This window comes from Eulemur rufifrons, chromosome 18, assembly GCF_041146395.1.
Source record: "Eulemur rufifrons isolate Redbay chromosome 18, OSU_ERuf_1, whole genome shotgun sequence".
NCBI classification, from domain to species: Eukaryota; Metazoa; Chordata; class Mammalia; order Primates; family Lemuridae; genus Eulemur; species Eulemur rufifrons.
Window position 1 is genome coordinate 271,227 of NC_091000.1, and position 22,737 is coordinate 293,963.

The following is a 22,737-nucleotide window of genomic DNA, read 5'->3' on the forward strand; positions in this document are numbered from 1 at the left end:
AATCTCCAAGGGTGAAATCACCCTGAATCTCTTTTGGAAAAATTTTTTCCATAGTACTGGTAAAAACCACATAACATTGGTGTAGTTGAAGAATAAATTTTTAAAGACTCCACATAACATGAGATTTATCATGGTAATCATTTCTAAGTGTATGGTTTAGTAGCGTTAAGCATATTTACATTGCTGTGAAACAGATCTCCAAAACTTTTTTATCTTGTAAAATTAAAACTCTATACCCATTAAACAGTAACTTTCCTTTTCCCCCTACCACCATCCCCTGGTACCCACCTACTTTATGTTTCTATGAACTTGGCTACTTTAGAGACCTCATTTAAGTGGAGTCATGCAGTATTCGTGACTGGCTTATTTCACTTGACATGATGTCCACAAGGCTCATTCATGTTATAGCATATGGCAGAATTCCATTCCTTTTTAAGGCTGAACTATATTCCATCGTGTATGTACCATATTTGGTTTATCTCTTTGTCCCTTGATGGACGTTTGGGTTGGCTATTGTGAATAGTGCTGCTATTAACATGGGTGTACAGATATCTCTTCAAGACCCTGCCTTCAATTCTTTTGGCTCTATCCCAGAAATGGGATTGCTGGATCACATGGTATTTCTATTTTTAATTTTTTGAGGACCTGTAATCATGTTTTCCATAGCACCTGCACCATTTTACAGTCTCACCAACAGTGCACAGGGTTTCCGATTTCTTCACATCCTCACCAACACTTATTTTTTGTTTTTTTGGTAATAGCCATCCTAAGGGGCATGAGGGGATCCTAATCTATATTTTTAACAAGCATTTTGATGTATTTCTCAGTGAGCTATGATGGCGCCGTTGCACTTCAGCCTGGGTGCCAGAGGAAGACCACATCTCTTAAAAGAAAAATCATGTATTTCTCATATACTTTAAAAAAGCTTTATGAAATTATGAAGTACACTTAAAGATTTTATAGTTTGATTACCTAAATAATGCAACTAATAGTCACTTTTTAGAACTGTTATCTGTGTGCTTTGTTTCTGTAATTTAAAGTACATGTTGTATAATCAGATTGTCTAGGGATAATACCCTTCACTCTCCCCCCTCCCCCAGTTTTTTCTTTTATTTAGTTAGCTGTAAAGGAGTTGCCTGGGGAACAGACTCAGCTGTGTGTACTTAACCCCAAGATGTTTTGCTCACCTTAATTCTTTTCTCCAATATAGTTAAAATTCTAAGGTTCTACATGTTATAAGAATTCCAATGGTATACCAACATTCAAAATATTATGTTTTAATAAAAAACTGACTGTCCTTTTTACTTGGCATGAGAGAATTTGAGCTGTTTAGTTTTAATTGAAAATACTAAGATCCTAGTAAAAAAGGGAAAGGAAGTATAAATTGTCCTTAAATTTTTTTCCTCCATTTCCAAGAAAAGTTTAGGGTGTGAGTGTTCTACAACAAAATTAATAGCTTATGCAGTATTTTGCACTTTGAGTAAATTCCTTGTGGTTTTTGTTTTCCTGACTTGAAGTTCCTGAAATTGTTATTCTGGAACTGTTATTGCAGAGTGTCCGTTCTTTCTGGCAGGTATTTATTCTTGAGAAGTATTATTTCTAAAATCACATCACTGTATGAGTATCCAGCTATAACCTATGCCTACATCATGAGTATTAGAAGTCATTTTGAAATAACTTTTACCAGACTTTAAGGTTCGTTACTGTGCCATTTTCTCCTTTATGACTGTTTTTATTTGGATATTTAAGACTGAACTGCTGCATTTATTCTATCTGGTGTGTGAGTTGGTAGAGGAGGGTTCAGGTAGTTGTATGGCTTGGGAAGAGTGGGAGTTCAGTCCTCATTGTGAATTGTGAGAAGATGATGAAATCCTTTATATCAGTTTCCATAGGCCTGCATTTCATAGACTCACATTTTAATGAGAATTGGTTGTGCAGCTGCAACCCTGGCTACAAAGAATAGGAGAAAAGCCTTGGGGCAGCATTCCAGAAATCAAGGCAGGCCCTGGTCTCATGTGGAGCTGAGCCAATGAAACAGATAAAATATAAAGCATTTAGTAGAAATAAGATCAATGCTTTCTTTGGCATACTGGAGTTGAAAATTTTCCACATGTTTTATTTAAAAAGTCCAAAGCTGTCATAAGTTGCACACTCAATAAGAGTAGCTATATTGTATTCTCTTTTAGTATAAAAATAAAAGACCGGGCGTGGTGGCTCACGCCTGTAATCCTAGCACTCTGGGTGGCCGAGGTGGGCGGATCATTTAAGCTCAGGAGTTCGAGACCAGCCTGAGCATGAGCGAGACCCCATCTCTACTAAAAATAGAAAGAAATTATATGGACAGCTACAAATATATATATAGAAAAAATTAGCCGGGCATGGGGGTGCATGCCTGTAGTCCCAGCTACTCGGGAGGCTGAGACAGGAGGATCTCTTGAGCTCAGGAGTTTGAGGTTGCTGTGAGCTAGGCTGACGCCACAGCACTCACTCTAGCCTGGGAAACAGAGAGAGACTCTGTCTCAAAAAAAAAAAAAAAAAAAAAAACTCTTGGAAGTTAATATTTCTGTGAATTATATCTAAAATGTCGTGATTACTGGCGCATTCTTGGTGAAGTCTAGATGTTTTCAAAACACAAGGCACCAAATTTGTCAGATTTTTAAACACAAGCTTTGAGGTTTTAATAACTTTAAAAATTAAATGGTCATAGCAATTTTAATGTGAATGTCGCATGATTATTGGACTCCATAGATTCCCTTAAATAATACAATTTATTAAATATATTCTCCTAATACTATGACAGTGACTACATAATCTATCATTAAAGCATAATTTCATTATAACCTGGTTTTTATACAATTATGTTGCATCTGGGTTTTCCCTCCTATTATAATAGGAAATACTGCAATAAAACATTTTTGTCCATATAGGTATTTTGTTTTCTTTTGGATTACTCAGGATTATTTCTGTATTTCCAGAAGTGTTACTAATGCATTAAATGTAAACATCTTCAATAATTTCTGACAGTGTGTGTGCAATTAGTAGTTTCTCTACTTCTTTCCCTTTATTGATTACCACATTTTAAAATTCATTGCATAGATGTGAAATGGCAGTTGCATTTTTTGTTTTTAATTTTAATTTCTTTAATTAGGAACTTGGAACATTTTAAAAGAAGCCTACCAGCTTCTCCTCTGTGGATTGTAAATTTTACATCCTTTTCCCATTTATCTATTGGAAATCCATTAGTTGTTTTAGGTAATAGCCCTAAGAATCTCTCAAATTGAATGTGGTAAACTTCTCATTCATTCTGTACATACATACCAATATGTGCCAGACCCTGTTATAGCTTGAACAAAACATCATGATGTAATTACAAACTCCTCAAGCTAAAAGGACTCCTAGATAGTGTTTTCATTTTTCACCTAAGAAAACTGAGATCCCATCCCAAATTACATGATCAGTAATTAACCTTAGGGAATTGTGGCCAAACTGGAATTAAAGCTCTGTAGGCATCGTTGCCTCCATACTCTTCCATGTATCTCCTCTTTGCTCTTCCAGATATGATACCAGATTTCTTCCCACTGCTTCTGCTACACTTGTGGATTCCTGTGGCCTAGGCAAATCAGCCTAATCCTAGTCTTCTGGTTTAAAGAACCCATTGGTTTTTACCATTCCTTTGGCCGCAGTGATTGGTTTGGGAATGACAGGTCAGCCAAGTTGATCCAGTTAGAGGGTAGCCTTGAATTTTCATTGCCATTAAGTGCTAATAAGTATTTTAAAAAATGTTTACATGTTTTTACCTTTTAATTTGAATTATCTAGTTATATGGTTTCCAAACATGAGATTTTAAAAACCATCTTTTTGTCATTAATTTCATCCTATTTTTGTAAGAGAATACAGTCTGTCTGGTATTGATCCTCTCAAGTGTTTTGAGGCATGCCTTTTCTATTATATGACCAGTCTGTATATGGTGTATGCTCATGAATATAATAGGGATTCTCTAGGGTTTTTTTTTTGCTGGGATCTTCAATATCTCTACTTATATTGTTCTCTTCTTGATGAATTGATGTTAAAATTCTCAACTACACTTGAATTTTTACACCCATATTTGTGGTATTTATTCCTGACGTATATTGAAGTTTTCTTGTTTGCTGTGGATGTGTTCATCATGATGATACATTTTTGTTATATCAGTATATAATATCTGAATTTGTCCTTTATGATATTTTTTGCCTTAAATTTTATTATGATTGCTACCGTAGCTTTATTTTGGTTCATACTCATCTGATGTATCCTTTCTTAAATATGTCTCTTGTAGGGACTATATTGCTTTATGATTTTTTAACCCACCATAAAATCTTTGGCCTAATTTGTTTTTAAATTGGCAAGTTCAACTTGTTTACATGATTGTAATTCTTTTTTTTTTTTTTTTTTTTGAGACGGGGTCCTGCTCTGTCTCCCAGGCTAGAGTGCCGTGGCATCATCATAGCTCACAGCAACCTCCAACTCCTGGACTCAAGTGGGCCTCCTGCCACAGGCTCTGGAATAGCTGGGACTATAGATTCATGCCACCATGCCCAGCTAATTTTTCTGTTTTTTGTAGAGATGGGGTCTCGTTCTAGCTCAAGCTGGTCGTGAACTCCTGGCCTGAAATGATCCTCCTGCCTCGGCCCCTGTTGTAATTACTGTAATTGGGCTTGCTTTTGGTCCTTTTCCCCCTTTCCTGCCTTTCATTGCATAGGTTGAGTTTTTTTTTCTATTATTGTTCTTATGCTGGTTGTCCTTTAGACCCATTCCTGTTTATTTCTGCATATTGATTACACTTAAAGCAGCTTTTTCTTCCCCCACATATGACAAATACTATAGCGCACTCTTATGTTCTCTGGGTGTGTGTCCTGACTCCCCGTCCCCAGTGAATGTATTGCTAGTATTTTAGGTCAGAGTTTTTTTCGATATCAAGGCATTTGACTACTTTTACTTTGTCTCTCCCTTTTTCTTTTTCTTTTCAATATTCCTCCAAGATTGTGCTTAGTGGGCTTTATATGACATTCTGAGGCTTTGTGTTCTTGGGAATCTTTTTTCCTAACATATTGGAATGATATTTTGTCTGGATGTAAAATCCTAAATGTAAAGTTCTTTTAATTTAAGACTTTTAAAATAGAGGTAACAATCCTTTACCTGGAATTCCAAATCAAAAAAAGATCTGAAAACCAAAGGACTTCTTGTAACTCATTTGGCAACAAAACCCAACAAGCTGACATGAGGCTGTTTATGGCTCATTTGGCAGAAGAACCCAACCTGAACTGTCATGAGGGTATTTATGGCTTTTATTCAGCTCATTTAGTGTGAGTATTTACAGATTTTGCTTCAAAATATTAATGAGTTCAATTATGGGTTAGTGCCTTAGACACTGCTCTGGATGTTACATACTATATGATATATATACCATATTACTTTTGTAAAATCTGAAAAATTCTTGTCTTAGTCTGTTTTGTCTGTCTGTAACAGAATACCACAGCCTGGGTAGTTTATAATGAATCAGAAGTTTATTGGCTCACAGTTCTGGAGGATAGGAAGTCCAAGAGCGAGAGGCTGGTATCTCGCTGGGCAGAGAAAGCGAGGCAGTGGGGGAACTCGCCCCTTTATAATGAACCCTTCCTGATGGACGCACTCTCAGTGCAGGGCCAGCATGAATCCGTCTGTGAGGGCTGATCCTTAGTCCCAATACTGTTGCATTGGACATTGAGTTTCCAACACATGCTTTTTGGAGGATACATTCAAGCTATAGCGATTTTAAATTCTGAAAAAACCCTTGCCTCAAGAAGTATGGATTGTGAATTTGGGTTACTCCATCTTGTATCCAGTGTTACTTACTGCGACATATATTAATCTTATTCTTTTGCTTTGGCGTTGGTCTATTCTTTTCTTTCAGTGTTTTCGAATTTTTTCTTTGGTGAACTTAAATTTTCTAGGAATAGTTTCCTCTGTTATTTGGCTCTTTGAGCCCTTATAATATTGACTTCTTTTATCTTTAATTCTAGGAAAGTTACCCTCATTATTTCTTGAAATGCTTTATTTCTTCCCTCCTGAAACTCCGATTATCTGGATATTGTTTCTTTTTCACGCTCAATATTTCTACTGGATTCTTTTTCATTGTTTCTTGTTTTCATTTTGTAGTGCTTACATCTCTCATTGACTTCTCAGGGCTGTATTCTTGGATCCTCCATTCCAATAATTCTACTTCAGATGGCATAAATTGTTTAGTGTGTTGTCTTTCTTTTACAGTTTTATGCTCCAGATGTATCTGTTTGTCTATGCCCCTTGGGGGGGGTATTAGTTACTTACTCTAATGTGTATTGGAATTTGTGTCAGTCCAGGTGAGTTTAAGGAGAGGAAGGGCCTGAGTCTCAGGGCAGGCCAGCCGTCTGGCCCCCCTGAAGTGCTGTTGAGTCTCCTCTTGGCTGATGCTGCATCAGGCAACTTCTTTTTTTTTTTTTTTTTTGTTGAGACAGAGTCTCACTTTGTTGCCCAGGCTAGAGTGAGTGCCGTGGCGTCAGCTTAGCTCACAGCAACCTCAGACTCCTCGGCTTAAGCGATCCTACTGCCTCAGCCTCCCGAGTAGCTGGGACTACAGGCATGCGCCACTATGCCTGGCTAATTTTTTCTATATAGATTTTTAGTTGTCCATATAATGTCTTTCTATTTTTAGTAGAGACGGGGTCTCGCTCAGGCTGGTCTCGAACTCCTGACCTTGAGCAATCCACCCGCCTCGGCCTCCCAGAGTGCTAGGATTACAGGCGTGAGCCACCGCGCCCGGCCTTGCATCAGGCAACTTCTGATGAGGGTTTGCTTCGTACACTCTCAGAATGAGTAATATCGGGAAGAGGCAGTGTCCTTAGATCGTAACTCCCTCTCGGCTCCGTACCCCTGGCCCTTGCTGCGGGAGCCCAAGTGGGGGCAGGAAGGGTGAGCCCCGAGTGGCTGTACCTGTTTCCACAGCTTCCCCCACAGGGCTTCTGTGTTGTCTGCATTTTATCTTGCTGCCAAAGACATCTAGGCTGTTGCTGCTAATTTCTGTGGTGAAGGGACAATCAAGGAGGGGCAAGGGCAGAATTCAAAGAAGCTTTTAGCTAATCTGTCTTTTAACTCCGACCTTTGCTGCCCTTTGCTTCTGGTCACCAGTTTCCTCTCAGATAAGTTCAGTACAGCTTCTGGTATCTCCAGCAGTTTCTGTTTGTTTTTGTTGTTGCTGCTGCTATTACTGTTCCTGGAATCTGGATTTACTTCCATGTTTTTTCCTTCCCAGGGTTGATTCTGTTGGGACCAGAAGCCTGTGACAGTTTGCAATCTTGATATGAATTGCATGACCTCATTTGGGCCAATAAGGATAGTTACACAAAGATTTCCTCAAAAACATGAAAATCTTTAGTTAAAAAGTGTATGCAAACAAAGTATATACAAACTAAATGAAAATAATCATGTACGGGTTCCTGTTATCTATTGCCATATAACAAACTATCTTAGAACTTAGTGGTTTTAACGAGCAATTCTTTTATTAATAATTTACCTCTCATTTTTGAAGGTCAGGAATTTGGGCAGGTATTGGCACTTCTTCTTTTATTTATTTATTTATTTTTGAGACAGAGTCTCACTCTGTTGCCCGGGCTAGAGTGCCATGGCGTCAGCCTGGCTCACAGCAACCTCAAACTCCTGGGCTCAAGCGATCCTCCTGCCTCACCTCCCTAGTAGCCGGGACTACAGGCATGCGCCACCATGCCCGGCTAATTTTTCCATTTTTTTCTAGAGACAGGGTTCCCCTCATGCTTAGGCTGGTCTTGAACTTCTGAGCGCAAGCAATCCTCTTGCCTTAGCCTTCCAAAGTGCTAGGTTTATAGGCATGAACCACAGTGCCCAGTCTCATATTCTTTTAGTAAAGTTGTAAAATTTTATTGTGTAAGTTTGCATATTTCTTGTTAGATTTGTTCTAGGTATTTTATGGATTTTTTTTTTCTATTTGAAGTCCTACTTTTATATTTTCCTAACTAATATATAGGAACCTAATAATTTTTATATGCTAATTTTTAATCCAAACACCATACTGAACACTTGAATTAGTTTTCTAAATTTTATTTTTGTTATTATCATTTTCTTTTTTGTGATGGGATTTTGCTATGTTGCCCAGGCTGGTCTTCAAACACCTGGATGCAGGTGATCCTCCATCCTCAGCCTCCCTAGTAGCTGGGACTACAGGCGTGCACTGCTGGGCCTGGTTTTCAGTTAGTTTGATAGTTGAAATGCTTATTGTCTTCCAAATATCTCTAAATAGTGGCATTTTTTAGTTGTTTTCTGATATTTAAACTGTTTATCCTTTTGGAATCTTAACTGAATTAACTAAGACCTCTAGTATAATGTTGAATAGTGCTAGTGTTGGCTGAATATCCCTGCTTATCCTGACTTTTTATAATTGACCATGTTATCAAAGATTACATTTTCAACAGCGTTTTAAAAGATTGTGGAACACTTGAGTCCTATTAACATATTAAGTATGCCTTGTAATTTTTTGTTGAACATGATGATATACTGGGTAAAAGGAGCCATGGTAAATAGGCATTTGTTGTGAGGTTTTATGTTTATCTGGTTGGGTTTAGGCCGTTTTACTATTTACTTTTACTTTTTACTATTTACTAGCTTTAGGTGTTGGAGGATAAAGTTTCCTCTTGTGCCCTTATGTTTGTCCTCTCTTGTCTTTGAGTTTGTGACTAAGAAGGTGCTTGTTTCTTTTGTCATCCTGTTATGTGGGAGCCCTGTAGGTGTGTGGCAAGGTGTGGGGGGAGGGGAGACATTAGATAGTGCTGTGGTTGGTTCTCAGGTTTTCAGTGAGTCTGTGCCCCTGGCTGTGACCTACACAAAAGTGCTTCTCAGTTTTGTTTTGTTTCTACCCTCAAGTGAGACAAAAAGGCTGGAGCAGACTGGAGTGGGATATTTATTCCCCTCCCCCAACTTGGTTAGTTTTTGGTGAAACCCGGTTGGTTAGGCTCCGGTGAAGTTTCTCTCGAGGGCCAGCCTTACTAGGAGAACAGAATGCGCTGGTGTGTTTCACCATGGCTGCCTTCCCCTCCCTTTGCTGAGGCACAGGAGACTTTCTCTGACCTTCACTGTGGGAACCTGGTAGGACGGTTCCTGGAGGTGAAGCCCACAGCCGTGTGGGGGCCTGCCTAAGACCAGGCACCCCTGGCGTCCTTAACTCTTAAACTTGTCTACGCTGAGCCTCCAGCTAGTCATAAATTACAGTTTAGATTTTCCTGCCCTGGTACTGGGTCCTGCAGAGTTTCTGCTTGTGGGTTTCTGTTCTGGCTGAGTTGTGGTTCTCTGTGTCTGCCTGCCTGTCTCTCTCGTTTGGGGAGCAGCAGTTTTCTGTGTACCCTCATTTCTCCAGTGGATCTGAGATGTTGGGTTTTCCATTTGTTCAGCCGTTTTCTTATTCTGTGGATGGGAATGATGGCTTCTAAGCTCCTTACAGATCGGAAACCAGAGGTCAAATTGCCATATTTTTTAAAGATTGATTGATTGATTGATTGCCAGTATTCACATTGTAGTAAAGTGACTTCTATTCAGGCATGTTATAAAGGTATACTTATCAATAGCTAAAGTAGAAAGGCACAGATTAGAAATTTAAGTAGCAGGAACATGAAGCCTTAGAGTTGCAAGAATGAAACATCAGAAATACATTTTCTGCTGAGGATTTGCAACTTGTTTATTTTGCATACAATATTTAACATGTCAGCATTGTGTTGTTTAATAAATACATGTTTATGGGAAATATTCCACAGAAACTCCGTGGACATCTGATTTCTTAACCTTTTTGGCCTGCAGGGCCTGTGGTCATCATAGTGAGATAATACCTTGCTTGTTGGCATCAGGAAACAGATTTAAAGAAAGCATTAATAATTTTATGTCTCTTTACATTCTGCAAAAATATCCTTAATGTTCTACTGGACAGTAGCAAGACTGCCTTATCTGAAAGCTGCTTGGTCGTCTCTAAAATTATCTTTTCTAAAGTATTTACTGAAATAAAGTGCTGCGTGCCAATTCTCCCACTTGTTCTTTTATCACCCTGCTCTTGCACATTCCATGTGTGAAAAAGGAACAACCCGATATTGGGAAGAAAATAGAATGCATTTTTCTCAGTAGTAGCATAAGAATCATTTTTCTCTTCCTACTCCTTCATTTTAACACAGTACAATACAGAGTATAATAAGGTCCCAATGTTTTGAGCCATGGTAATCTGAAACTTTTTAACTGACTGTAAGTGCTGGAGTTGCTGTTGCCAGATACAGCAAAGGTTATGGATTTTAAATTGGGTGGTTGCTGCCTTGCAATTTAGTTTAAAACAAAAGAGAAAGATCTGTTAGCTGTTTACAGAACTGTAGTGGATTCTTTACCCACTTACTGTTGTGCATCACAGTGCTGGTGAACTTGTAAGATGAGCTTAAAAACAATGAACACTGATTTACAGGGGGAAAAAATGCCACTTTTCTGTTTATATTATCTGCCTTCCCTTCTAATGTTTCCCCACATGACACTGACATTTTGTGATACTGTTTGTCTCTGAAATGTATCATTTTAGACATATATGCAGTTACCATACGTTTGTACAATTAGTAACACTCTGGTATTTCTATAATGAGCCAGGTACTGATGAAATAATAATAAAACAGACATCATTTCTCCCCTCATGGCTCTCACTCTAGTGGAGAAGATATTTACTGTACAAATGTGTATGTGATATCAGGGGATGATAACTGCTCTGTGGAAAAATAAGATAGAGAATGACAAAAGCAATCCATGTAACCAAAACGTCTGTACCCCTGTAGTATTCTGAAATGAAATAAAAACAAGGAAGATAGAGAATCATGTGGGAGAAATGGAGATGTTAATTTAAACAGGGTGTTCAGGGAATGCATCAGTGAGGGAAACACAGGCAAGGGTTTAAGGGCGTCAGCCACAAAGCTGCGGAGGGCGGAGCATTTTCATCAGGGATCAGGAAGTGCCAAGCTGTGTGTGGGAGAGGAACACTGAAGAAGGCAGAGTGGCTGCGAGCCGCAGGGCCAGGGGTGGGAGTGAGGCCAGAGAGGTGACCAAAGGCAGTTCGTGTGTGGCCTTCCAGGTCATGGAACGTCTTTGGTTTTTATTCTTTTTATCATTGAATGGTTTTGACTAAAAATGAAGAGGAAGGACATGCAGTCTTTCTAGTGGTTGGCTCACCATGCGTCTGACTGAGAACCAGCACTGACTGGCCACGCTGTCCCCTCTGGCCACGCGAGCCACCTTGCTCCTTCCGCACACTCCCCCGGGACCCCTCAGCTGTCTGGAATGGAGTGTAGAGCACGTTCTGCAATAAGGTTGTTTATTCTTGGTGGTGGCTTTTCTTTCTGCCATTTATTGTTCTGCTGTACAGTTTTAACATGTAATAGCGGGGTGTGCAAATGTGTGCTGGTGCCGGTGGAGGACCTGCCCTGGTGAAGCAAAGGGAGAGCACTGTGCTTACTGTGTGGACAGCTCGAGTTTTCTTCAGGGGAAGTGACTGAGGAAACGGAGGGGGATGGATCAGTAGAGAGATGGGGGTGCTGTAAGACCATTAGACATTCTGGAAACATCAGAGCCACTAGTGCAGCCCGAGGGGATTAACCAACAATTCTATGACAGGTGGCCAGAGACACTCTAACTGGGGCCGTTCCCTGATTTCAGGGATTTGTGTAAAGCAGAGGAGCGGCTGGTCAGTGCGCTGTGTCTCCGTAGCGCTGTGCTGAAGGCGCCCCGGACGGCGCAGGCTCGCTCAGCACCCCCACTTTCGGGAACCACGTTCCACACCCTAAGTGAGGCGTGAGTGTAATAGAAATGTCTTTTTTTCTTTTTCTGAAAACACAAATGTGCATGTTCTTGATTTGTTTAATTTCACACAAAACCACCTTCTATAACCAGTCATCTCAAAACAAATAAATGAGTTCACTTAATAAAAATAGAAAATTATCAGTTGAGAAATGAAAAAGAACCATACTTTCTAGAAAGGCATCTTAGAGGACCGATTGAAATGTTTTACCTGTACTGTTAAACCTAGAAGTTCCAAAGGCCATTTAATATACTGGAACTGTCTCTGCTGCCTTAGAAGTGGCCACCGTGTTTTGTTGCAGACAGTCACTTTCGGGTGGAGCAGTTGGTATTCCTTGTGGATTACACCTCTGCAGCTCCTTTACTATAACTGTGAAGAAAGTTCAAATTTGGCCATATGTACTTGAAAACAAACCAGAAAGTCTCTTGGCAAAGCAGTGGAGCAGACAGGTTTTGGTGTGCCCACCCTGTCGTTTGTGTCTTTAACCAGTTCGGAGCTGTCCGTTGTGATCTAATGTCCACAGCATTCAGTGTGAGTTCAATATGGGGAAGGGGGTAAGAAGTTAGTAGAAAGCCATTTATTTTTTGAAATCATAATGTCTTTGTAGGTTTCTAAGTGTCAGGGGAAATTTTGCTTTAATGCTTTTCTTAAATTGATCTTTATTCAGTTCAGATTGGAGTTATTAAACTACGTACCTCAAAATGAAGCAAGTCTTTTTTTTTGTTTGTTTTGAGACAGTCTCACTCTGTTGCCTGGGCTAGAGTGCCGTGGTGTCAGCCTAGCTCACAGCAACCTCCAACTTCAGGGCTCAAGCGATCCTCCTGCCTCGGCCTCCCGGGTAGCTGGGACTACAGACATGCACCACCATGCCTGACTAATTTTTTCTATTTTTAGTTGTTTGGCTAATTTCTTTCTATTTTTAGTAGAGATGGGGTCTCGCTCTTGCTCAGGCTGGTCTCGAACTCCTGAGCTCAAGCAGTCCTCCCGCCTGGGCCTCCCAAAGTGCTAGGATTACAGGAGTGAGCCACCTCGCCCGGCCAAAGCGAGTCATTTCTTAGCAAACATGAGGTTGTTGCAATTTTTAGTTACTTAAAATGTGACATCAGATAAAGTAATCAATAATATTTAAAAGAAAAGATTTAATTCCTTTTGAAACTTTTATACAAAAAAAATAAAACTTATGTAATGATGCACACCAATAAACAGGTATAAGCCACCACCCAACACAGATGTCCTAGTGGCGGACAGTTGAGTAGTTTCTAGTTTTTAATGTTTTTTCTGTTACAAACTATGCTGTAAATTCTTGTACCTATATCTTACTACCCCCCTGACTTTTAGTATCCTTGTTTCTCTAACATATATCTAGAAGTAGAATTCTCAGTTGTGAGGTGTGGGCATGACCAATTGTACAAGATAGTGCCACATTATTTTCCAAAGTGATAATTGCTCCCACGTCACTGTGTGTAAGTTCCACTTTCACATCTTCATCAATGCTTGATTTTTTCCAACATTTAAATTTTTGCTAATCTGATGGGTAAAATGGGATTTCATGGACTTGTTCTTTTCTGATTGCTAAGAGGTTAGGCATTTCTTTATGTGCTTAATTGCTTGGTATGGTTTCTTCTGTGAAAGACATGCTTGTTCATGTCTTTTGCACATTTTTCTGTTTTTTCATAAGCCTCCCTTTATGTTCTGAAAACAAATTCTTTGTTGGTTATATGTGTTAAAACATACTTACCTAACATCTTCTCGGCGTATGTTTTTGCGTTTAAGAATGGTTTCTTACACTCGGTAGTAAAGATTTCATCCAGATTTACTTGTAAAAGTTGAAAAATCTTGCCTTTTACATAGAAGCCTGGAATTGATTTTTGAAGAAGGGATTTAATTGCATTTATTTTCTATATGGAGAACCCTCTGTTCCACAACTGCTTACTGAGTAGTCTTTCCTTTCACCACTGGTGTGCAGTATAGAATAGTGTATCAGGCTCCCGTACATGATACGTTCGATTATAGACTGTATTAGCCCATTGGTTCATCATCGGGCCAACTCCACAGTGTCTTCTGCAGTTTGCTTTATAGTGTCCTGATACTTGGGAAGGCAGGTCCCTTTCTTTTTGTTCTTCTTTTGTAATGTTTTGGCCATTCTTAAAATTTTTCTGGCCACTCTGTATAAATATTTATACAGAATATAAATATTTATATTTATATATTACATTTACACGGAATGGCCATGTAAATTTTCAAATTAGTTTGTTAAGTTTTCCAAAAGCCCTGTTGGACTTTGGATTAGACTTGCACTAAATCTATAGATATGAGTATTCCTATTTATGAAGCTAGTGTATGTCTTCATTGTTTAGTTATTTCCATAAAGGCTTTTAAAAAACTTTGTACTAATGAAAACTTTTAAACATATTCAAAAGTAGACAGTAGTATAATGAGCCCCACGTATCCATCTCTCAGCTTCAACAATTTCAATTCTTATCTTTACTTTATTCTATCCACTCTCTTCCTTTCCTCTGTTATTTTGAAGGCAAATCTGAGGCATATCAGTTTATCCATAATTATTTCAATATGTATTCCTAAAAAAGACTTAACCACAATACCATTATGATATAAAAAAATGATAATTTAAAAGGGTTTATTTACACATAAATGTACATATGATAATTATGAAACAAATGTATTTGAAGCAAATATTACTCAAGGTAAGAAATAGGACATTGTCAGCACCCCAGAAGCCTCCTGTGGTCCTTTCCGATTACATACGTTCCTGTTCCAACATCTGGTGGAATTGCTATCCTGATTTTTATGGTAATGACTTCCTTCCATGATTTTTACCATCTGTATATGTATCCCTAAACAATACAGTTTAGCTTCCCTATTTTGACTTTAAATGGAGTCATAACTGGAGGTGATCCTTCATGTTTTCTTCTTTAATTCAATATTATATTTATTTATAAGAGTGATACATATTCATGTAGGCACTAAATTTCACGTTCATTTTTCTTTATTGTCTTGTTGTATGGCTGTACCATAATAGATTTATCCATTATAGTTTTTTTATAATCTGGGTTGATACCCAATGCGACCATTAAGAACATTGCTCTTTTATGCATTTGTGTGTGTGTAGCCTGGTGAACATGTGCATGAGCATCCCTAGGGCTGTGGTCCCCCACGACCAGGTGGCAGAATAGCGACCCCCGCCACCCAGTCTGTGGGAAAAATTGTCTTCCATTAAACTTAGGAACTGGGGGGCTGCATGGCAGGAGATGAGCGACTTCATCATCTGTGTTTACAGCCATTCATCATGGCTCCCCACACCCCCCCCTGAAAAATTATCTTCCATGAACTGGGTCTCTGGTGCCAAAAAGGGTTGGGGACCCCTGCTCTAGGGTATATACCTAGGAGTGAAATTATTGGCTCTAAAGTCTAAAGAGTTCACCTTGACCATGCAAGAGCAAATTGTTTCAAAGTTGATGTTATTCTTTGACATTCTCACCAGCAGTTTGAGTGTTCCATTATTTCGTATCTTCAGACTTTAAAATCTTTAGCAATTGGGGAAGAATGTAGTAGCGGTTCTTTAAGTTTAGCCTTGTATTGTCTTACATTTTAATATGAGAGTGAACAGGCTGGTCTGAAGGTAGTCAGTTATCTCAATTGTTCACAGTCAGTTATAGACTGAATGCCTTCTTCTGCTCTTTCCCCTCTTCTCACTACTGCACTTGTCTTAAAAAAAAAAAAGAAAAGAAAAACCAAAAGAGAGAGTGAACAGTAGGCCTGACTTTTTTGACTAATACCTTGTGAACCTCAAGATTATACACATAAATTAGAGATTTCTTAAACTAAAATTCCCCAGTTGAAGTCTTCCACACTTTTGTTCATATTCCATTTATATTATAACATAAAAGCAGTTCTTTCAAGGTATAGAAAAAGGCACATTTAGATAAATTGAAGCAGATTAATTTAAGACATTATATACTATAACATCTTTTGTTTTTATGTTTATTTTCCAGTATGGTTAGGCATGAATCTAATTTGGCACATTCTCTTTATTCTGTTCCTAGTAACTCTTGTAGAAATAACATAGTAGCCACCAGGCATCTTTGTCACTCTATATACTAATCATTATTACAGCTTAATTTTTTAAAAGATGAAAAATAAAAATGGAAGTTCTCGGTGGCTCACGCCTATAATCCTAGCACTCTGGGAGGCCAAGGCAGGCAGATTGTTTGAGCTCAGGAGTTGGAGACCAGCCTGAGCAAGAGCGAGACCCCATCTCTACTAAAAATAGAAAGAAATTATATGGACAGCTAAAAAATATATATAGAGAGAAAAAATTAGCCAGGCATAGTGGCACATGCATGTAGTCCCAGCTACTCGGGAGGCTGAGGCAGGAGGATCGCTCGAGCCCAGGAGTTTGAGGTTGCTGTGAGCTAGGCTGATGCCAGGGCACTCTAGCCCGGGCAACAGAGTGAGACTCTGTCTAAAAAAAAAAAAAAAGGAAAAAGGAAGTTCTGGTATTTTCCTCTAACTTCCCAGTAGATCATTTTGATCCTCCCTCAGGCGAGCATATCCCACACTGCAAACCATCGATGACAGAAGTCAGAAGTTTAGAGCGCCCAGCCCCAAATCTTATGGCTTAAGTAAATTATAATTTTTAGAGACTCCGACGTCCTTCTTTTCACTCAACTAGCTTACTTTATAGCTTACTTTAATTAGGAGGAACATAATGGTGTATTTAAGCCTAATGAAACAGATATCAGCAATATATGTTGAGTAGGGTAAGCATATAGTTTATCACCAAATCACTAGACTTTTGAGGATGAAACAGAGTAATAGTAATGTTAATCATTCACCACAGCAATAGGTATAAATCTGGACTGTCCCGGGCAAATCCATGATATATGGCCACCATCGTGTAGCATGTGTGTAGTTAAAACTAACATCTTGCACCTTCATGTCATGAGGTAGAATAAAGTAATGTTCCATTTATTTTAGGTAGAGCAAAGTTTTAATTTCTCCTTTGTTGAAATGAGGAAAATAGTTTTTAAATGCCTCTCATAAGTTTTCTCATTCTGTCTTGTTCCACCAAGGGAATCTTGGTCAGATGACAATCAGAAAAGATGGTTTAATCTATATAAGAACACCCTGCAAATTATAAAGTGTTATAGTAACTTAAGTTACATTCCATTATCAAGGCAGGAGGCAATGGAATAGGAAAGCTGAAGTTTATTTCTGCTTTTCTGTCTTTGGTCTTAACTTTAAGGTTTCATTCTTTGAGTGGTCTTAAGTAATCCCCCAAGATGGATTCCCAAGTCCAAAGTGAAATACTTGATTAATATATGTTCCTTTCTACTAACATGAATGATAAAAAGTAAATTGTTTTAACAAATTATTCTATCGTTAAATTCATTTTTTAAAAAACTCAGTTATCCACAAAGAATTAACAGATTCATAACTAGATTTTCATGTACTTAAATTTCTTACGTATTAATACTTTGCTTAAACAATTTATACATTTAGTACTATATGATAATTCTTAAGGGCTTTATTTTCATTGCAATGGTACCAATGGTATAAGCTGCTTATTTAGGAAGAATAAATTATTTTTAAAAGTACAAGATGTAGATGTAACAATTTTTATAATCATACTTTTGACTATAAAACAATATCTATTTTAAGTTAGGATTACGTTTTAGTCCCTGTCTCATTAAATTAACTAGTTATGCATGAAAGCCAGTATAGTGTAGTATAGTATTTCTAAATTTCAGCTATTCATGTACCATCTTCACAATTTACCATAGCCCTATGTTACCTGTAATATTATTCTGTATTTTTCTTTAAACGATTCTCCTTTTCACAAAAATTTAAGGGTGAAGAATAATTCACTCTTACATATAAGAAAGAAATATTACTTCCCATAAATAAAAGATATACATAAGCATACACTAAATTAAATACATAACTGTTAAAGGTTAATGTTATTAATATTTATATATACATCCCAAAGTTATCTCAAGTACTTCTAGTGTGTATCTGCCACACTTTCCAAAATACTAGTGTTAGCACATAGTAACTATACACAGACTGGATTCAAATCCTAATTCTTGTTAACTGTGACTTGGCGCAATGAGTTTCTTAGATTCAGTTTTCTCATCTGTGAAGTCAAGTTGATGGTTTTACTCTCATAGCCTTCGTTATTGTATGGGCTAAATAATGCCAGTGAAGAGTGCCTGTCACGTAGTAAGAGCGCAATAATTGCTAGTCCTTATTACTGTTTTTATTATCTTAATCCTCAGGTATCCTTGTTATCTGACAGTAGTCATCCTAAACAAAATACGTCACCCAAGAAAGACGGTTTAAAAAATGGTAATATAAATGTAGACTTTGATCAACTGAAAGTTGATGATAAAAGTTAGTATAAAAATATATTATCTTTCATAGTTGCCAGAAAACAGTCAAGGTTTAAAATATCTCCAGTGTTTATTCATTAAATCAAAATAAATATTTTTAATTGACTACAATGGCATCATTCTGATTGTGAATGTTAAGTATGTTCTTATTTTTGCTTGACTTATCTTTAAAGTCACCTAATATATCCGATAATGCTGAATAATAATATGGACTTTTATTCTGCTTCATGTTTCCAATTTGAAAACTTTCTTTCTTGTGTCTAATTGTATCTCTGTAAATTGTGTACATTTTTTTAGTTTTCTCCTCTATGAAAAGAGATTATGGTCATTCCAAAAAGATCATTAATTTTAATGATATAAAGAGCTGCAGCACTACTTAGTCCTTTTAAAGAAGTTTTCTCTTATTCTGTATATAAAGATAATGTCTTTTTTCCAATAAATAACAATTGAAAAATCAGAATAGTAACAGTTTTAATAAACTGGGAATCAATATTAATTAAAGGGAAACTAGGAAGCAGATCACTCAAACTGAAAAGAATTTCTTATTCCGGGACTGCTGAAATCCCTTACTCACAGAAGCTTTATGCTTGGTTCTCTTATTTTGCTTAATATTCATCTTTAGATTTGTATATAAAACAAGTAATTATCATAGTGATTCATCATGATTTTTAGATAACTTTTCAGAGGGTTAAACATTGTAGGTAATTCATAGCTCATTGTTTTCAATTTATTAGACTGTAGAAATTACCAAGAAATAAGTGAAGACTGGTTTGATGCTAAAGAAAACCTGACAGGATTTGACTTCTCAGGAAGGAAAGAAAATCAAATAGAACAAGATAGATGGAATCTGAAGTTTACACTAGGTTGGTTTAACAATTTACTGAGGAATCCTAACCTATTTGTAAAATAATACTTACCTGCTTCTGGGTTGTGTTGGGTGCCTGAGCTGTTTTAATATTTTATTCCTGTTTGCAGCTTTTCTTTATACAAAATGAGAAATTGGCCAGTTGGAGGTCAACTTTTTAAAAAACAGAAAATTGCTAAAAGCTTAAACCCAAGATTTAGTTAGCAAGTAGATAAGCTGCATTCTTTTCCACTGAGCCCTCACTGGACACTTTCCAGGTGCGGTTACCTGGTGAACAAAACCAACTTCTCAGTTTTCCTCAGGTGACCAGAACTAATCTATCAAATCGGTATTAGTGATGGAAACTATTTGCTTTCCCTCACTTTAATAATTTCATCTATTTCAGGAATATTTTCAACTTTAGATAGTCCCTAAATGCTTATAATAATCACAGGCACTAGAGAAAATTCTGTCATTTCTTGTGATAGTTATACTACCTCTCTTTATTTTTATCTGTATGTTTCTGTGGGATTTTAAATTTTCCATATTAGCGATGGTTTTATTTTTTTCTGCTTGTATAAATAATGGCTTATTAAGATTTTTAAATAAAATATGAAAATATAAGAAAATTAAAATTACCTGAAGTTTCTCCAACCTGCAGTAACCACTATGAATATTTTAGTGAGCATTTCAATGCATTTCTTTATGCATATATTAATACATGTACACAACTTAAAATATTATATCATCTGATTTAATTGTAACTGTTTTTTTCTTTCCTTGCATTATTTTCCACCATATCACTTGTCACAATACTGTGTGTTTTGCTTACTTGATACTTGATTGATTCCTTGGTTCACTGCCTTCCCACCCTTACATACTAGCTCAGCAAGATCAGGCATTTTTGTTCACTGCCAAGTACAGCGTGCAGCCCATGGGGTATCCAGTAGATATTTTGTATTGAGTTAGTGAAGGGTTAGGTGATAGGTGTAATGTATACCTTCTGACTCCTTTAGTGTACTATAGCTCTTTACTTCTTTTTCACTGCAATATAAAAATGTAAAGCTAGGTAGTTTCACTGTTTTCTCTGTAGAATACATTTATAATCCAAAGAGATTAACAAATTAAATGAAGTAAGTTAATGAAGAAGGTTAGGTATTGATTACCTAAAGATGAAAGACTCTGCCTGAATTCTAGCACCAGATTTGTGACCTAAACTCCTATGACCTCAGTATCATCATCTGTAAAATGGAAATAATATTAATAATAGCTCCCTCACGGGGTGGTTGGGAGAATCATGTGAGGTGATGTGTATACAAAGTGCTTACCATGTTGCCTGGAGCAGAGCATTCAATAAATGCTAGGCTACTCTTGTTACTATTATTACTTAATGAACACAATAAAATTTACAAATCTCCCATTATTTAAAAATTATTAAAACATAAGTAAAAGTACTCATGGATTCATTTGACAATATTTGTGTACTCCCTCTGTGCCAGGTACAGGATTTGCTAGTAATTCAAATCTCAATTTAGTGAATCTTTGATTTCAGACCAGGTTCCCTTCACAATATTGACTATGAGATGACAGCCTAAGAATTTTGAATTTTTTTGTCAAGCAAGAAAAAAAATTATCTATAATCCTAGTATTTGTGGTTTCCAAAATCATGCTGTCTAACTCAAGTAATTTGTTTTTTTCTTATGTGCTCTTAACATTATCACAAGCTATATAATACCTGATGTTGATATTCGTCTGATTGAAAGGTTTTCTTGGTACGTTATTTCCCCAACAAAGGAATGTGTGTAAAGAGGTCTCTGAAACCACTAGCTCTAGCCAGCACTAACACTAAGGAGTTAAGATCCTGTGTACATCCAGTGTTCTCATAGCACTTCTCTGAACCAAGGACAAATGACAGACTTTTTTAGTCATGATGTACAGTCAGCCCATGGGTTCTGTATTCATGGATTCAACCAACTTTCTTGTCATTATTTCCTAAACAATGTAGCATAACAACTATTTACATAGAATTTACATTGTGTTAGGTATTATCAGTAATCTAGAGGTAATTTAAGGTATATAGGAGGATGTGTGTGGATTATATGCAAATACTGTGCCATTTTATATAAGGGATTTGAGCATCCTCAGATCTTGGTATCTGCAGGGAGTCCTAGAACCAGTCCCCCAGGGATACCAAAGGACAGCTGTAACTAATTACTCCGTTTAGATGTAATTTATTCATTTGAGCTATGAGAGACTTAATATCAACTAATCCATACCCATTTATTTTTCAAGATGATATGATTAAGGCCCAGAAATCTTAACACTGTACTCCAGGCTTTTGGTCTTCAGTCTGGTCATGCTGATATTTGTTGATAACTTTATGATAAGCTTTGTGATAGTAAAAAGAAACTATAAAATATTTAACAAGTTTTCATTTTCTCTGAAACATCTCAATACAATGATGATCATTTCTGTGGTATATTCTGTTTTTCTAGAAGCAGAAATGTATGCTGAACCCTTACAAAGAGATAAGGGTTATTTGGTACATGTTGGTGGTCTCTGCCCTTCAGTATCTGAGGTATGCCAAGATTTCTTTTTGAACTTCATATTATTTCCCTTTTTTTAGGCTGATTGAAGGTCTCATTTCCAGAAATACCTAGTTTCTGAAATTTCAATTTATGATTCTTCTACTAACTACAGGTGTGTTTCCCGAATTCAGTCCAATGTGCATTACTGTGTGCCTGCTGCTCACTAGAGGTTCTGTACCAGACATCAGCCACAGTGGGGATAAAGTCAAAGGCCATTCCCACAGGAGGGTCCCAGGCTAGTATAGGGGGCCGTGCAGACAAATAGTTGCAGTCATTATAGACAAATAGCTGCAGTCATTAGTTCGTGCTGTTCTTAATCAGATCTTTCTTGGATTATACTTTGTAGCTTGTTATTAGTGGTATGTAGCAGACTGACTGACTTCCGTGTACTTTATCTTGTTACGCAGTGTTTCACAGGGAATGTAGAGTGCCTTAATTAAGGAGAATGGGCTCCAGAAATAGATAACTTTGGCTCAATTCCCAGGTCTGTCAGCAACTTGATGAATAAATTTGGGCAATTTACTTGACCTTTTTGTACCTCAGTCTCCTCTTTGTCTATAAAGTGAGGTTGATAGTACTGTCATAGCGATGTTGTGAAACTACTATGAGTTAAGTATGTAAAGCACTAGGAGTAAAGCCTGGCACATAGTAGATGCTCAGAAAATTGTATTCTATTTCTGATTTTAATTACTTTTCAGATGACACTTTTATACTTTTTAGGTAGATAGCTATATCATCTGTATATAATCTCTTCCAATCTGTATGTTGCTACTTTCTATTTTGTGACATTGTCAGATCATTCAAATCACAGTGGTGATGGAAATAACTTTGCTGTCTGCTGATAAAAAATGATGGCTGTTCATTTCAGATATGAAAATCTTTATCAATTAAGAGAGAATCCTGTTTGTAGTTGGGGTTGAAATTTGTTTAAAAAAATAGGTGTTTAATTTTATTTAATGGAGTCACCTAAGAGTATATGCTTTCTAAATTTTACTCATTAATGTG

The 22,737-nt window shown here is 37.2% G+C and overlaps 2 long non-coding RNA genes across 7 annotated transcripts in view; one reads left to right on the forward strand and one right to left on the reverse strand.

Annotated features, from left to right (window-relative positions):
• LOC138398913 (uncharacterized) overlaps window positions 1-22,737 on the forward strand; it is a 40,917-nt gene that overhangs the window by 9,704 nt on the left and 8,476 nt on the right. For 4 of the 6 annotated variants that reach the window (XR_011236056.1, XR_011236057.1, XR_011236054.1 and 1 more), the window contains exon 2: window positions 21,640-21,722. This is a non-coding gene — a long non-coding RNA (uncharacterized lncRNA). The remainder of the gene's footprint in view (window positions 1-21,639; window positions 21,723-22,737) is intronic. The other 2 variants (XR_011236058.1, XR_011236059.1) reach the window with 2 other exon arrangements.
• LOC138398917 (uncharacterized) overlaps window positions 15,231-22,737 on the reverse strand; it is a 60,111-nt gene continuing 52,604 nt past the window's right edge. The window contains exon 4 of the long non-coding RNA XR_011236066.1: window positions 15,231-15,613. This is a non-coding gene — a long non-coding RNA (uncharacterized lncRNA). The remainder of the gene's footprint in view (window positions 15,614-22,737) is intronic.